At 33.5% G+C, this 18,770-nt stretch overlaps 1 protein-coding gene across 1 annotated transcript in view; it reads right to left on the minus strand.

Annotated features, from left to right (window-relative positions):
- GBE1 (1,4-alpha-glucan branching enzyme 1) overlaps positions 1-18,770 on the minus strand; it is a 281,717-nt gene that overhangs the window by 149,411 nt on the left and 113,536 nt on the right.

An 18,770-nucleotide genomic window follows, 5' to 3' on the forward strand; every position in this document is an offset into this window, starting at 1 on the left:
ATCAGATGGATTTAATAGATATATTCTGAACATTCCATCCTAACACAATAGAATACACATCCTTTTCAAGTGCACACAGAACATTCTCCAGAACAGATCACATATTAGACCACAAACAAGTCTCAACAAATTCAAAAAGACAGAAGTCATACCACGCATCTTTTCTGACCACAACACTATGAAGCTAGAAGTCAACCACAAGAAAAATCTGTAAAGAACACAAATACATGAAGATTAAATAACATGTTACTAAACAATGAATGGATCAACCAAGAAATCAAAGAAGAAATCAAAACATACATGGAGATAAAAGAAAATGAAAAACAGTGGTCCAAAATCTTTGGGATGTTGCAAAACTGGTTCTAAGAGAGAAGCTTATAGTGATACAGGCATACAACAAGAAGCAAGAAAAATTTCAAACAAATAATCTAGTCTTACATCTAAATGAGCTAGGAAAAGAACAAACAAAACCTCAAAACAGCAGAATGCAGAAAATAATAAAGATTAGAGGAGAAATCAATAATATAGAAATTTAAAAAAACAATAGAACAGATCAATGAAACCAGGAGATGGTTCTTTGGAAAGATCAACAAAATTGATAAACCTCTAGCCAGACTAATCTAAATAAATAAATAAATAAATAAGAGTGACAGAGAGAAACGGGGCTCAAATAAAATCAGACACAAAAGAGGAGAAGAAATAAGTAACACCACAGAAATACAAAGGAGTTTAGGAAAATACTATGAAAAATTATGTGCCAACAAACTGGAAGAAACAGATAAACGTCTAGAAACATATAACCTATCAAAACTGGAGCAGGAAGAAATAGAAAATTTGAACAGACCCATTACCAGTGATTAAATTGAATTCTTAATCAAAAAACTCCCAACACAAATGTGTAGAACTAGAGAGCTTCACAGATGATTTCTACCAAACACTTAAAGAGAAGTTTATACCTATTCTTCTCTAACATTTCCAAAACATAGAAAAGGAAGGGAAAAATTCAAAATCATTCTATAAGGTCAGCATTATCCTGATACCAAAACCAGATAAAGACACCATAAGCAGTGTCTGGGTGGCTCAGTCAGTTGGACTTCCAACTCTTGGTTTCGGCTCAGGTCATGATCTCAGAGTTGTGAGATCAAGCCCCATGTCAGGTTCTGTGCTTAGTACAGAGTCTGCTTGAGAATCTCTGCCTCTCCCTCTGCCCCTCTCCTCACTTGCCCTCTCTCTCTCTTTCACCCTCAAATAAGTAAATAAATAAATAAAATCTGAAAAAAGTACAACATCCATTCATGATAAAAACTCCCAACAGTGTAGATTTAGATGAAACATACACAAACATAATAAAGGCCATATATGAAAAACCTACAACTAGTATCATACTCAAAGGGGGGGAAAGTAGAGCTTTTCCCCTAAGTCAGGGAACAAGACAAGAATGTCCATTCTCACAACTATCATTCAACATCATACTAGAGGTCCTAGCCATTGCATTCAGAAGAAAGAAAGAAATAAAAGGCATCCAAATAAGTGAAGAAGTATAACTTTCATTATCAGCAGATGACATTATATCATATAGAGAGAACCCTACGGATTCCACCAAAAAAACCTGTTAGAACTGATAAATAAATTCAGTAAGGTCACAGAAACAATATCAATCTATAGAAATCTGTTGCATTTCTGTACATTAATAATGAAGCAATGTAAAGAGAAATTAAGAAAATAATCACTTTTACAATTGCATCAAAAATAATAAGAGACCTAGGAATAAGCCTAATCAAAGAGGTGAAAGACCTATACACTGAAAACTATAAAATACTGACAAAAGGAACTGAAGAGGACACAAACAAATGGAAAGCTGTTGCATGCTCATGTACTAGAAGAACAAATATGGTTAAAATGTCTATACTATCCAAAGAAATCTAAGGCATTTAAGGCAATCCCATCAAAATACCAAAAACATTTTTCAAAGAACTGGAATGAAAAATCCTAAAATTCGTATGGAGCCACAAAAGATCCAGAATAGTCAAAGAAAGTAATCTTGAAAAGGAAAAACAGAACTGCAGGTCTCATAATCCCAAACTTCAAGTTATACTACAAAGTGGCAATAATCAAAATACTATGGTACTTGCACAAAAATACACACATAGGTCAATGGAACAGAACAAAAAGCCCAGAAATGAACCCACACTTATATGGCCAATTAATCTTCCAAAAAGCAGAAAAGAATACACAGTGGGGAAAAGAAAGTCTCTTCAACAAATGATGTTGAGAAAACTGGACAGCTACATGCAAAAGAATGAAACCCAACCACTTTCTTACACCAAACACACAAATAAATTCAAAATGGATTAAAGACCTAAATGTGAGACCCGAAACCATAAAACTCCTAAATGAGAACACAGGCAGTAACTTCTCTGACATCAGGTGTAGCAACATTTTTCTAGATATGTCTCATGAAGCAAGGGACACAAAAGCAAAAAAAAAAAAAAAAAAAAAAATTGGGACTATACCAAAATAAAAAGCTGCACAGCAAAGGAAACAATCAACCAAACTAAAAGACAACCTACTGAATGGGAGAAGATATTCACAAATGACATATCCAATAAAAGGTTATTATCCAAAATAGGTAAAGAACTTATAACACTCAACACCCAAAATACGAATAATCCAATTAAAAAATGGGCAGAAGTCATGAATAGATATTCATCTGAAGAAGACATGTAGATGGCCAACAGACACAGGAAAAGGTACTCATCATCACTAATCATCAGGAAAATGCCAATGAAAACTACAACGTGATTATCACCTCACACCTGTCAGAATGGCTAAAATGAAAAACAGGAAACAACAATAAGTGTTGGCAAGGATATGGAGAAAAAGGAACCTTCTTGAGTGTTGGTGGGAATGCAACTGATGTAGCCACTCTGAAAACCAGACACTGATACAGCCATTCTGTATCACAAACTGATACAGCCTGTATCACTCTGTATCATAAAATGAAAACAGTATGATATACTCCGTATTAAAACTGAAAACAGTATGGAGGTTCCCCCAAAAGTTAAAAATAGTGGGTATTTACCTGACAAATACAAAAACACTAATTCACAGTGATAAATGCACCACCGTGTTTATTGCAGCATTATTTACAATAGCCAGATATGGAAGCAGCTAATGTCCATCAACGGATGAATGGATAAAGAAATAATGTGTAGGCAGGGGCACCTGGATGGCTCAGTTGGTTAAGCATCTGCCTTTGGCCCCATGTCTGGCTCCCAACCAAGGGATGAGTCCGCTTCTCCCTTTTTACCTCTCCCTGCTCATGCTTTCTCTCAAGTGAATAAATAAAATCTTAAAAAAATTAAAAAAGAAGTATATTGTGTATATATACACGTATATATATGTATATGTGTATATGTGTATATATTTGTGTGTCTGTATATAATGTATACATACACACACATTGGAACATTATTCTGCCACAAAAAGGAATGAATCTTTCCATTTACAATGACATGGATGGAGCTAGAGAGTATGATGCTAGGCAAAATAATCAAAGATAAATATCATATAATTTCACTCACATATGGAATTTAAGAAACAAAGCAAATGAACAAAGGAAAAAAAGAAAAGAGATAAACAAAAAAACCAGACTCTTAACTATGGAGAACAAACTGATGGCTACCAGAGGGGAGGTGGGTTGGGGGATGGGTTAAATAGGTGAAGATGATTAAGAATACTTATCTTCATGATCACTGAGTAATGTGTAGAACTGCTGAATCACTATGTTATACAACTGAAACTAATATAACACAGTACTGGTCAACGACACCAGAACTAAAATTAAAAAAAAAAAATAACTGAAAAAAATGATCACATTCTGTGATGTACTTTATATCCACAATATTCAGAGGCTGAGGTAAATGGAAAAGAGATTAAGTGATTAGATTAAGCCCATTAACTCTTATGTTATCAGTACTAGACACTACATAAAAGACAAGATGATATCCTTCCTAGTAGCTTAACTAAGATATAAATCAGTTGAACTTTGAAAACAATAACCTATTGATAAATGTTCACTGACTCCCATTATTTTAGCTTTGTATGAATTTTTTAATTTGAAAATATAGCATCACAATTTAGGTGCTTTATGTTTTTTGGATTTTGGGGGGTTTTTTTTGGTCTTTCATAAGAAACAAATATTTCCAATGTTGAACCCAGTAAGAATGGTATGAGTAGAAATAGTTAAAGTATTTCTCTCAAAAAATGAAACCACGATAGGAAAAAAGTCTTTAAAAGAAAAGATTAAACATACTATCTATGAAAAATAAATCTGTAATGTGACACACAGGAGTACCAGATCAAATTATACTGAACTTTGACATCAAGGACAGCAATGTACAGAACAAAAAGATTATATTTGAGGCATAACACTCATAGCTACTTTGCTTCTGATTTAACACCAATTGTAGAATTACAGAGATATAAACATTCATTTCTGTAATACTTACACATGGGAGAGAAGAGACTTCAGAATATTGTGAAAAAGAAATAAATGAAGATCAGTAGTTGCTTCTTCTAAAAGCAAGTCCTTATTTAGAATGATTTTTACAGAGACAGACGTTCCTGTACTTGTAAAAAGGAGTATTACTCCCAAAAGTTTCCATCCCAGTTCCCCAGCCTTTTAGTCCTGTTAAGAAGTATTACAACTATAATATTTTTTTCTGTCTCTTTTGACTGAGGCAAATCTTTAAAGAAATAAAGAAACAACTAAGTAGAACTGATAAAATGTTTGCTTCATTTCAAGTACATTACCTGAACAAAAACCTTATAAAGTGAAGTCACTATAAAAAGACAAAATCCAAAGGGATTATGCGAGATTTAGGAAGCAGGCATTGAAAACGATACCCCTGAGCAAGTGAGAATAACTACTCCTAAGTGAAAAGAATAGGAACAATGCTGAAATGTTGTAATCGGGTAAAGATTGATTAAGTGTCTTAGCCTAGAAAACAAATGAATTACACATGATATAAAAATATAGGATTTAAACTTCCAAGATATTGAAAGATCAATACAGTAATAAAAGAAAAAAGCTATGAAAGGGGGAAAAAATCAGTGAGTTTTCATTACTGAAAAAGTGTGCTTCAAAGAGACTCATCCATGTGCAGTGAAGGCTAGAATTCTATTAAGTAAACAGAGTTATAATCTGGTATAATGCCAATAGAAAAATATCTGAGAAGTATTTTCAGAAGTGCTAGGATAGGGGGGTACTATCATAAGATGAGTTAAAGTTCTCTTTAAAAATATTTTATGAAGTATAATTACAAAAGTCTATATGGTGATAAATCAAACCATTTGAAGAAAAGAATATGATTCTTAAGCAATCACGTGAAGTGCTTTTGCAATGAGGTAAGCTATAAAGTGTAGGGAAAAAAAAAGAAATAATTCAGCCCCTAAAAGATATGCAGAGAAATTACAGAGACTAGATTCGAAATATGTAATTGTAAAAACTGTAAGATTTGAGAAAACATATATTTAATATATATTGAGACTATTATCTCCAAGAATGTAATTAATGACTACTAAGTAAACAGTTCATGATGAAAAGAATTCTTCCTGAATATTTAATATTCTTTATATATTAAGGTCTCGTAATATAGATTACAACACTAACACTCTTTTCTCTCTTTTCATCCATAAAAGACATGTATTTTCCTAGGTATAAATGGTATTAGGGGAAGATCTACAAAGAAGTATGTATAAATATTGAAATAAGTATACCCATCAAGAAATGAAAGAGTGATTACACAGATGGTTTAATACCTATATATAGGTGACTATATGTGAAATGTTAAATCCAGATAGGCATTTGGATAATTTCTTGCCAGCTGATTTCATAGCATTTTTTAAAGTTTATATTTTAATGCCAGGTAGTTAACACACTGTAATATTAGTTTCAGGTGCACACTGTAGTGATCCAACTATTCCATACATCACCCGGTGCTCATGATGACACATGCACTCCTTCATCCCTGTCACCTATTTTACCCATCCCCTCCCCCCACCTCTCCTCTGGCAGCCATCAGTTTGTTCTCTACAATTACGAGCCAGTTTCTTGGTTTCTCTCTTGTTCCATTTGCTCATTTGTTTTGTTTCTTAAATTCCACATATGAATGAAGTCATATTTGTTTTTCTCTAATTTATTTCTCTTAGCATCACACTCTTTAGCTCCATTCATGTTGTTGCAAATGGAAAGATTCATTCTTTCTTACATCTGAGTAATATTCCAATATTCCAACATATATATATGTATATGTATACATATGTATATGTATATGTATATTTAGTTGTTGGACTTCTTCCTTATCCATATCCTGGCTCTTGTAAATAATGCTGCAATAAACATAGGTGTGCATTTATGACTTTGAATTAGTGTTTTTTGTATTCACTGGGTAAATACTCAGTTCTGTGATTGCTGGCTCATAGGGTAGTTCTATACGTAAGTTTTTGGGGAACCTCCATACTGTTTTCCAGAATGGCTGTATCAGTTTGCAGTCCTACCAACATTGCAAGAGGGTGCCTTTTTCTCCACATCCTTGTCAACACCTGTTGTTTCCTATTTTTAATTTCAGCCATTCTGACAGGTGTGAGGCGATATCATATTGTAGTTTTCGTTGTCGTTTTGCTGATGATGAGTGATGATGAGCATCTTTTCGTGTGTCTGTGGGTCATTTGCATTCATTCTTTTGCATGTAGCTGTCCAAGTTTCTCAACACCATTTGTTGAAAAGCCTATCTTTTTTCCCATTGAATATTCTTTTTTTTTGTTTGTGGAAGATTAACTGGCCATATAACTGTGGGATTGCTTCTGGATTTTCTATTCTGTTCCACTGATAAATGTGTGTGTTGTTGTGTCAATACCAGTGTTTTGATTACTACTGCTTTGTAATATAACTTTAAATCCAGACTTGTTATGCCTCCAGCTTTGCTTTCTTTTTTGAAGACTACTTTGGCCGTTCTGGATCTTTTGTGGTTCCATACACATTTTAGGATTTTTCATTCTAGTTCTATGAAAAATGTTGTTGGCATTTTGATAGGGATTGCCTTAAATCTGTAGATTCCTTTGGGTAGTATGTACACTTTAACGAAATTTATTTTTTTCCACCCATGAGCATGGAACATCTTTTCATTTGTGTCATCTTCGATTCCTTTCATCAATTTATAGTTTTCAGAGTACAGGTCTTTCACCTCCTTTGTTAAATTTATTCCTAGGTATTTAACTATTATTGGTATAATTGCAAATGGGATTATTTTCTTAATTTCTCTTTCTGGTGCTTCTTTATTGGTATATAGAAATAAGGGGTGTCTGGGTGGCTCAGTGGGTTAAGCCTCCGCCTTTGGCTCAGGTCATGATCTCAGGGTCCTGGGATGGAGCCCCACATCGGGCTCTCTGCTCAGCAGGGAGCCTGCTTCCTCCTCTCTCTCTGTCTGCCTCCCTACCTACTTGTGATCTCTGCCTGTCAAGTAAATAAAAAAAAGTAAAAAAAAAAAAAAGTAAAAAAACCCACATTTTAAATTGAAGAGGATTAAACATTAATGTTGACATTTAACATACATTTAACTGTGCTACTCAGTAAAATAACTTAGTTTAAATGCAAATATTTAAACGATAAAAAGATTATATAGTATGCACTTTACCATGAGAAAAAGGTTATGTCCTGTAGGTATACCTCTATTCACTTATATTTGAAGGCCTACTTTGCCAAAGTGCAAATAAGTTCTATTAAATATAACTCAAAATAATACCCACCTTAACAGTATAAAACGTAATTTTCTCTCTTTTTCTGGCACAGCATTAAAAGATCAAATCCTAAATAAAAGCTCTATTTAAAAAAACTGATGCCTACATAATTTAGAGGACAAAAGCATGAACTACTTTTATTAAAAAAAATATTCCTAAGGAAAAATGAAAGTATTCAATTCTCCAGACTTCATAATCCTATTTAAAATCTAGCATGCTCAGACTGAAGGACAAAAAAAGTTTATAAAATAAATGTAAGATATATCACAGGACATGGATATAAGGAAAAGAATGTCTGCTAATACATTTAAAGTATTTCTAGAATTAATGTTGACATCAAGAAAGCAATCAGGCAATAGGTAATTATGGATAGTCCAATTTTCTAGATATCCATGATGTACTTCTATAAGCACTAAAGCTAGAGGAAGAAAATAATATTTTTTGAAGTTATCTTTCTGAAATGTATTATACATTCCCTTGTGGCTTTAACAGAGGGAATTAAACACTTGTTGAAATTGATTTGTATATGCTGAACTGTGACATGTTTGAAATATGAACATTTTTCCCCTGAATTCAGTAAACTGAACATTAGACTTTTATATGCGTCTTTGGCAGCAGTTTTCAACCCTGGATGTGCAATGAGGACTACCTGAGGAACATTTTAAAATAAAGAGCCCTATTTATAGCCAGTACCAACACTACCTATCACCCTTGATTCTGATTCCATGGTCTGCAGGTCTCATGCCTTAGCAAATAAAAGCCAGATGTGAGAAAGCAAAAAGCAAAGTCCACTTAAAAATGGAAGGAAGGAAAGAAGGAAGGAAGGACACAGGAAGGGCGGGAGGGAGGGAGGGAAGAAAGGAGGAAAGGAGGAAGGAAGGAAAGAAAACTCACACCATAGTTAGAGCGAATGGATTCTCTAAACCTGGATGCTAATGAATACTTTATAGATGATTTTAAAAAGTATTTCGCAAAGAAATTTGTCTCAATCTCTACTTTGAATTTGACATTTATTTCTTATTCAGTAATGACTTACAATTATTTTTTATTCTTCATTCTAATCTCCTTACCAATTTATTATTGTCATTTTGTAAACTTAATCTCACTTCAGTCACTGAAGGCATCCACGCTGGCTCAAAATTTATTCATTTGTGGTCTTGAGTATGTCTATAAATGTCTTCACATCATCTACTTTTCTTAAGTTTTCTACTGGAGCTGGGAGTGCCTTCAGAAAAGGGTATGGTAAACCTATGCAAGTTTCTGATCTTACCTGATCGTTGTTTAAAATACTTCACAATTTCTCCACCAAGTATCACACAAATCATTTTTGCAAAACAATATTTATCATTGCTACTTTAAATGCCACTACCATAACTGGATGATTTGCTTTCCAATATTATGTTCTTAGGAGTTCCATTTATAATTTTTATTTAAAAGTTGTAGCAGATATTGGCTCCTCAGTCAGTCAAACCACTTTCTGACATTCTCTCCTGTTACACAGAGGATGTAAAGCTTAAAATCACACTTTTCACACTTCCTTACAGCTAGGTTTCTACACCTAAGAGATGCACCTGCGAAAGAAAGAAACTAGTGCGGGACGCCTGGGTGGCTCAGTTCGTTGAGCAGCTGCCTTCGGCTCAGGTCATGATCCCAGCGTCCTGGGATCGAGTCCCACATCGGGGTCCTTGCTCATCAGGGAGCCTGCTTCTCCCTCTGCCTCTGCCTGCCATCTGTCTGCCTGTGCTTGCTCTCTCTCCCTCTCTCGCTGACAAATAAATAAAAAAAAAAAAAAAAAGAAAGAAACTAGTGCATGAGGTAAATCATATGGAGATTAGTCTTTCTTGCCTAAGAACACTGATGCTTAAAGTAATAAAATGCCATTATCTCCATAAGCATAGATAGTGGAAAACTCAAAGATACTTGACATGCCACAATTAATTAGCTTACACATTCATTATTTCCATTTGTACCTCCCTATACATAATTATGTATATATTCAGAATTAGCTTGTTGATGAGACACAATTACAAAAAAATTGTTTGGCATGGAGAAAGTTCTTTTCTCCTTGCATTTGGTGGAATTTTCAAAATTTAAATTTTATATCTGAGTTGATATGATCCTCTCATGAAAAGAAAACAGATGTTGGCATTATATAGGAATCCTTAGCAGGGCAGAGAGAGGATGAAGAGGTAGGGATAATCTGTACCTAAAATGGGATATGAAGCAGTACTCTTCTCATAAAAAATAAGAGGAAGATACACTGACCTAAGATAGGATAGGACTTTAAAAGAACACACCAAATTTGGAATATGATATATAGTAGAAATCAAAGTAAGTTTGAGAAAAGATGAAAAGTTAGAAGTAGAGCTTGGAAACTGGAGTCCTAAAGAATTGGAGCAGAAGGGACCAAACTTCAAGATTAGATGGACAAAACCAGAAAACTTCTAAGATGTGTCCAAAAAAGTGTCATCACTAAGACCAAGAGCGTAATTATGCCCAACCCTGGTCCTAAAATTAAAGCTGCCTGGGGCCCTCCAGCCAACCTAGTAGTCTAAGTTTTAGCAAGCATCCTTAGTAGTGTCATCAATTAACTAAAACTTTTGTATATTTATAGATTTGTTCATTCTTTCCCAGAAAGAACCGAGCACTTCCGCACATCACCAGGCTCTCTTGTACTATCCTGGGCACCAAGGAACCAGATGCCCTTGTACAACCTCCAAAAACTGCCAAAACATCTGTAGCTGGCACCATTGAGACAGCATGTAATTAAGAATTGTCACACTACTGCACTCCCTCAACTGATGACCTGCCCTATTCCTTTAAAAATCTCTGGGCCAGGCAGAAACCATAAAGTTAGCTTTTGAACAGGAGTCTGCCTTCTCCCAGGTGGCTGGCCTCCTTGATAAAGCTCTTATTCCCTTCCAATCAAAATTCGTCTCTTGAATACTGACCTTTGGGTTTTGGTAACAAGATGACCAAAAAGCTTTGGAAAGAAAAAGAAAACACCTAAAGGATTAATTTATTCAGATGTTAAAATTACTTCTGATATAAATCATTAATTTAAAAATGAGTTCATGTTTCAGGAACAAACGGAAAGCTGAGAAACAACTGTTTATGACACAGTTTACAGTTGTTACTCAAAAAAAAAGACCATGTTTATAGGAGAGCTTACAATTGCTTCAATCACCAAGCAAATATCTATTAAAGAACCAACAGTAAAATTACCTATTTGCCAGAAATATGTTTTAAGATTTACAGGCAAGTGAACTGTTACTTTTATTTCTGACTTAGAGATTCATTTGAAAGAATGGTGAAAATATTCACATGAACAAAGATTTGCAAAAATCACCACTTTAATTACCAGTATAAGACATTATGAATTATTATTTCATTATTACCATTATCACAAACCTCTCAACATGTCTATTTGTAAATGTGACTTCTTAAGTCAATGACATAGAATTAATTGGCCATCATAAACTAACAATATTTAGCATAATGATAGAGTAAATACAGTTTAATTAAAATATGCAAATGTCAATGACACTGTTATTTACAAAAGTAACAAACAAAAGGCATTACCTGTATATTCTTTGACTTACACAATTTAATTAAATTCTAATGTGTATATGAAATAAGACCTATACTGACAGTTTTATTCAGTGGCAGTTCACAACTATGCTTCATAAGTTCACATATATATTCACATATATTATTGCATGAGCTACTGTAGGTTGAAGTTTTCAACCTCTTAGAAATGCTGATTAAGTAATTAAGTTCTGAAAGTAATTTATGAAAATTAAACAAATGAAAACGACCAAGTTGATATTAGACATGCAACTTTTTAAAGTAAAAGAACCTACTTTGACTCTTGCAAAGGTTTTCTTTTTATATTTTATGTAAGCAGTCTTCTTGTGATATGGTAATGGTTAACTGAAAATCTCTAAATGTGAATCCCTTTATATTCCTTACGCAAGGTAAAAAGGAACACAAAACAAAATCTAAGACCATATCCAGTAAGACACTCAGTGTTGAACAGTTTACAGGTAAAGTCAGGGCACTTGCTAAGCTGCTGATGCAGGCAGCAAAGAGAGCAGAAAAAGAACACGTTCTCCTAAACAACGGTGGTGAAGGTCAAGTCCTGATTTTAACACCTCAAGAAAGCATAAAATTATAAAATTAGGCTAGCTATTAAAACAAATAGATTTGTGTGACATACATTAAGTGTATTAATAAGCTTTTCTTTCTTTTATAATAGTTTGTTAGGCCAAGGTAGAACACTGTTATTTTCTAGCTTGTAGGTATCACTTCATTAACGTAAGTATTGAGTTGATTCCAGTCAGTAAAATACTAATGTATTTTTTGAGATTTGCATGATATACTGAATGGGGAGAGGGGCAGTAAGTTGGGAGATAAGAGTAGGAAATTGGAAACCAGTAAGTATAGAATAATCACAATTTTATGATAATAAAAAGCATATATATAAATATAATATATATGTTTTATATATATTATATATATATACACAGAGAAGCAGAGTGACAAGGAGAAAGACAGTATATAAATACCTAGAAACAGATCAGGAAGAAGACTCACAAAACGGTGGATGGTAGGAGGGAAGGCCAGGCTGTTAATTATGAGAAGAGCTACTTTGCTGTTTTATTTCTCTATTTCTTAATTGTTCTAAATTCTGTTTTTAACAGACATTATAAATTATGTTCAATAATTTTGCTTTGATAAAAAAGTAAAACTGACTCTCTTGAAGTAAAGATGAAAGCATTTCAAATAAGAAAATAAAGTTTCCTGCGTTCAAACACATCAAATGGACTGTAGGTCTCAAGCCTAAAGAAATAAATATGTGCACGTGAACAAACCAAAGTTGAGCTTTTTTACTAATATTATAAATCCAAAAGGAAAACTATTCCAAAGAAAAATATTTTTACAACTGTTTGCTCAGAGAATTTTGTAAACTGAAAATCTATAAAGAATAATTTAATTGCAATCAAATGCCATGCCTTGACTTTCCAAAAGAGGGAGATATAACTCCATTGCCACAAATATATCGATTTGATATATACATGATCTATTCAAACACACAACTTATTGAGCTACCTAAATAAAATAATTTTAAGAAAGAACTTTAAGTTATGTGTTTATTTAAGCATTATGATTTTAATTGCCTAAAGAGCACAGTTAAATCTATGAAAAATATCATGATCCACAACAATAAAATGGAGCCTGCTCTCTTTTATGAAATTCTCAATTGTAGCATAAAAATATGACAGAAATCTTATACTGTTTATAATTTGAAAAAACACAGATTCAGAGACCAAAGAAGTCATGGTAACTAAAAATTATGGGTTCTTATTATTATTTGAAAATAAGATTTGGTATCGTTCAGAAGAACTAGAAACAGAATGCTATCTGTTTCCTGCAGTGATTATTAAAAATATGAATATCAAATGCTTTACCTGGGGGCTTCCTACTGAAAACAATGTTCACAGAATTTACTTTATAAATTAAATCAAATCTTAAAAAATGTACTGCATCTTTAGAAAAACAAAAAGAATATAACCTAGTTTCTAAACTATGAAAATACCAAAGAATTAAAAAGCTTATCAAAGTAAAAGAAATACTTAAGTTATAACCAAGAGGACACAATAATGATGAAAGAAGGGATATTAGCATCAAAACCCAGATATTAATTCAACTTGATAACAGCAATGGTATCATATTCTGGAAAACTATATTCTAAAAAGAATGTGAAATTGTTCCAGGTTAAATACATATACATATACATATACATATACATATACATATACATATACATATACATTTAAATATGAAATGCAAGTAAGCAAAAACATTTGAAAACAGGACACCTATTTATTCAAAATGTTATTTACCATATTTATTTATTTTACCCACTTTCTATGTAATTACAGTTAAAAATAGATGGTTTGTTCCTCTTAATCAGCATGTGGCCAAATCACCAAGTTTACACACATTTAAAATAAGGTTTGAGCTAGTTGATTACTATAGTTTTCCCAACTTCAACATGTAAGTCAGTATATTGCAGAGGAGAGACTAGAAGATTAACATTTTAGTTTGATTATTGTTTCAGCCACTTATGATGCTAGACAAGAAACTTAATCTAGCTAACATCCAAATTCTTCAACTAAAACTGGGAATAATTATAGTATCTATACCTCACAGGACTGTTAAGTAAGGGTTATAAATCAAAAGCAAGCTATTAAAACAAACAAAATGCTTAAAATGGCACTTTTAACATACTGGATGCTCAAAATAATACTTTTAAAATGCCAACTAAAATGCTCTAATGATTTAAACTCATAAAAGAAGAATAGTATCTATGGAAGACTATTCATGGTCCAGAAATATACTGCAAATAAAAACAACTGTACTGATAATATTTCCTTATTTAAACCTGAAACAACTATAGATGATTTATTTTTTGATGAGCATGAGCTGGTATTCTGTAGGCTCAGATCTTACTAACATGAAGAGATGCATGAATCTTGGGCAAGTTAAAACTTCCTTGAAATTCAATTTCTTAACTACATCCACGATATTTGACGAAGATGATCTCAAAGGTTCCTTCTTGTTTGCAAACTCTAGGATTGCTAATTACAAAGAGAAAATACCGGGTGTATGTGTAAAACTATATATATAGAGAGAGAGAACAAGATAAGAAAAATAATAAAAACAGCATATGTAAGTTCTGAGGTTATATGAAATAGATGCTTAATCACAGTGTTATTTCATTAAGGAAGGGACTTTTAAGCCATTTTGAAGGAAGAAATGGATCCGGAAAGGCCAAAACACAGAAAACTGGCCATTCTAGGAAGTGAATAAAATAAAATAGATATTCAGATATTGGAAATAAATTCAGTAAGAATAACAAAACCTGATATTAGAAGATTATACAAAACTCCAAATAAGAAACTGGCAAGCTGACCACAAGAAAGTTTAAAACAAGAGTAGTTAATTAATTAATGAAGAAAATGGAAATGCCATCCTGAGGAGTTTAGGACTGAGTAACAGCTTAAAAATTACTAACTCCTAAGCCACCGACAGTACAATAAAATAATAATGACAAATCATTTGATCATTTTTACCCTTTAAAGGTATCTTCACAAAGTCATCAGGTGGGACATATAAAACATAAATATATTGAGCAATAAACTTCAGAACCAAGATATAAAATCAAATAGCTAATTACTAATGGTTCAATAATAACCAAAAGTGCCTGACCCCTTGCCCAGTGCTACTTCTAGAAGGCCAGTAGTTTAAAGCTTGCCACCCGCCAAAATCATCAAAAGCTGTTTAAAACTATACAATTCTCTTCCTCTGTGATGGTGATACAAAAGCTACCTTTGAAAGCTACTGTCTGCCATGGTAGGAAGGGAAAGCCACTTGAGTAATTCAGACAACAGGCAATAAAGGCCCAAGCTACAAGTGAAGAGAACAATATTCGAGAAATCATACAGAAGTAAAATTAGCTAAATTTCTTGACTGACTGAATATGATGGTAATAGAAGACAAGAGATAAAAGAAGTGTAGGGCACCTGGGTGGCTCAGGTTAAGCCTCTGCCTTCGGCTCAGGTCATGATCTCAGGGTCCTGGGATCTAGGCCCACATCAGGCTTTCTGCTCAGTGGAGAGTCTGCTTCCCCCCCACAACCCCTCTCTGCCTGCCTCTCTGCCTACTTGTGTTCTCTCTCTGTCAAATAAATAAATAAAAATCTTAAAAAAAAAAAAGATAAAAGAACTGTGTATTTACAGTTCTGGGGGACTCAGGATGGCAGCCCCATTGAAAATAATACGGCAGTTGAAAGGTTATACTGCTTTACAACCAAAAACCCAGCTTTTTTCCTTATATTTAATGTCCACTGTATACTTGAATCTCATCAGATTTACCTCACTTAGAGGTTTGATTCATACATGTAACTGAACGATATGCATTTTTGCAATACGATCAGAGTTTTATCGTTAATATTAAGCAACTTAAAAACTGCATGTGGCCATCTGTACCCCAATGTTCATAGTAGCAATGGCCACAGTAGCCAAACTGTGGAAAGAGCCAAGATGCCCTTCAACGGATGAATGGATAAAGAAGATATGGTTATATATACAATGGAGTATTATGCCTCCATCAGAAAGGATGAATACCCAACTTTTGTACCAACATGGACAGGACTGGAAGAGATTATGCTGAGTGAAATAAGTCAAGCAGAAAGAGTCAAGTATCATATGGTTTCACTTACTTGTGGAGCATAAGAAATAACACGGAGGACATTGGGAGATGGAGAAAAGTGAATTGGGGGAAACTGGAGGGGGAGACAAACCATGAGAGACTGTGGACTCTGAGAAACAAACTGAGGGTTTTGGAGGGGAGGGGAGTGGGGAGTTGGGTGAGCCTAGTGGTGGGTATTATGGAGGACACATATTTCATGGAGCACTGGGTGTGGGGCATAAACAATGAATTTTTTGGAGCACTGAAATAAAATAAAATGAAATGAAAAAAAAACTGCATATGGTATATGAGTGTTTATGCACAAATATACTTTGTTTATGTGTAGGTTTACCTTCTCTCATCCCCCACTCTACCTCAGAAGAACACAAGCACTGTTAAAACCCAGAACTAAAAAGTTAAACTGTATTAATTTCATTATTTACTTTTCTATAAAAAATGTTATTTTTAGCTAATTTGGCCATCAAAACAGAACTGTATAAGTCTAAATTATAAAAACCCTTATTTTCAAGCATTTGTTATTTTCAAAGTTTAGTCTAATTTAGATTAGTATTCTTCAAGTAAGTCTAGTAAAGGCCCTCTCTTCATAAACAAGTACAGATCATTTATAAACAATATAAATTACTCGGTTTAGCAAGTAAAGCAAATATTTGCTTGATAATATACAATATATATGTGAACTACTCTTCAATAACGTTGAATCACATTAAAGCTAAGGATCCTTTCGCAGATGCATCTTTCTTTTAGAATACATTCCCATTACCCATTAGCCTAAGAAATTTGTTATATTTATATACTACTTATGAATTATGATAAATTAAGATAAATTTTATGCTTTTTAGGCAAATTTCAGTAATAATATGTTTGGATAATTGTATAAAACACAAAATAATTGTACTAAATGTTAAGTCAATATATAGTTGATAACCTTCAGGAGTTAAAAGCAGAAACTGCCACATTTGTTCTTGTGACTTGTTAGAGGTCACTGAAAAGACTATGGGAATTGTCTTCACTGAAATATGAAAGGCTCTCTTGGTTATCGGATGGACAAAAACGTGTGTGCAATATGAGAACAGTATCCAAATTCATTCCAGTGCTCACAGTTTAATACATTTCCTATGATATGCTTTTTCACATTGATTAGATCTTATTGATCATTCACATCCAGTCCTTGTATTTGATTAGTTTCAAAACAACTAGCTTTTCTCATTTCCAATAGTTCCTTTCTTCATTAAGGATTCTCTATCCATTTTCACTGTGGTAGCTTCATTTTGGTCTCACAGTCTCCTTGATCTCTCCCATAACATTTCATTAAGATTTCTTTTAAAGTTGTACAGAGATTTTATGCATAGTTCCAAGATTCTTAAAATGTAAACTTTGAATTAAGAAAATGAATGCTCAAAAGCACATAAAACTCTTTACATGAATAAGCACTGGGCAAAGCACATGATTTTTTAAACACTCTTGTGAATTTTCAGACATTGGTGGAGTGATCCCATGAACACACCAGCTGAGCCTCAGGAAGCATCTTGTAAGGAGGAACACAATGCTGATTTACAGACTCCTCAGATACTGCCTTATTTTATAATTTATAAAATATCTGGCCTGCACTCATAAAATCTGCCAAGATGTGATTACTGAAAGCATAATAAGCATGGCTCTGAGCACTTGTGTGCAAAAAAATATAGTTGAGATTACAGAGAATTAAGTTAGTTCCAAGCACTGCTGAAAATACGTTTACCCTCTCAATAATTCCATGGGATACTATTATGAATCCCAGTCTAGGGGAAGGAACTGAGATACAAGAATGATTAACCAAAGGTCACACCAATAGCAGGTGCTAGAAACAGCAAGCAAAACAGTTATTTGGGCTGGAGTCCGTATTTACATACATTATTGCTTTTCCACTACTCAAGGGAACACAGAGAAACATACCCTATGAAATATAAGGTTGTACTGTCATGGACATAAAGTCAAAGCCATCTAACAGGCTGAGTGCCCAGGAGTAATTTCACATGGTATTGGCATTCGAATATATTTAGATATTCAGGTGAGACAGGGTACACTGTTTTGAAGAATGTTATTGGGCAGTATACTCAAAAGAGACAATTCGTTCTGTGGGTGTATTATGAGAGGACAAAATTTAAATAAAGAAATATGTATCTTGAGATAAAACAATCACCATATTTCTTATTTATTATGAATATGAAAAAAATGGGAAACAAATCTACTTGAATACTATTTATTTGAAAAGTTTTTGAAATACTAGTTATATTTTTTTAAATGCAAACTGGGGAATACCCAAGATGCTCAGATATGTATCTTGCTTAAAGCTATAAATGGCATATAATAAACTTTATATTCCAAAGTCTTTTATCTAATTCTCTATATAAAATAATTTGTCATGACACCTAGTTAACAAGACAGTAAATGGACTCTTCGTAAACACTGAGTTAGTTATTCCAACTTCTTCCCTGATGCTTTGCCTTCAACAAAACTGCTGTAGCAGGACTCCTGGGCTGGCTTAACATAAAGTAACAATATGAGTTCATGTATCCTAATTTTGTATAAGGGGAGAAGGGATGGAGAAGGAAGGTCTCCGCGGGGCACTAAAAGAGCATACTTGGGCAGTAAGAAAAAGAAAAAGGCATTTAATAGACTTTCCCTTGAGTTTCTCTGCTCAACAAAATAAAATA

Source organism: Lutra lutra, chromosome 1, assembly GCF_902655055.1.
Source record: "Lutra lutra chromosome 1, mLutLut1.2, whole genome shotgun sequence".
NCBI lineage: Eukaryota > Metazoa > Chordata > Mammalia > Carnivora > Mustelidae > Lutra > Lutra lutra.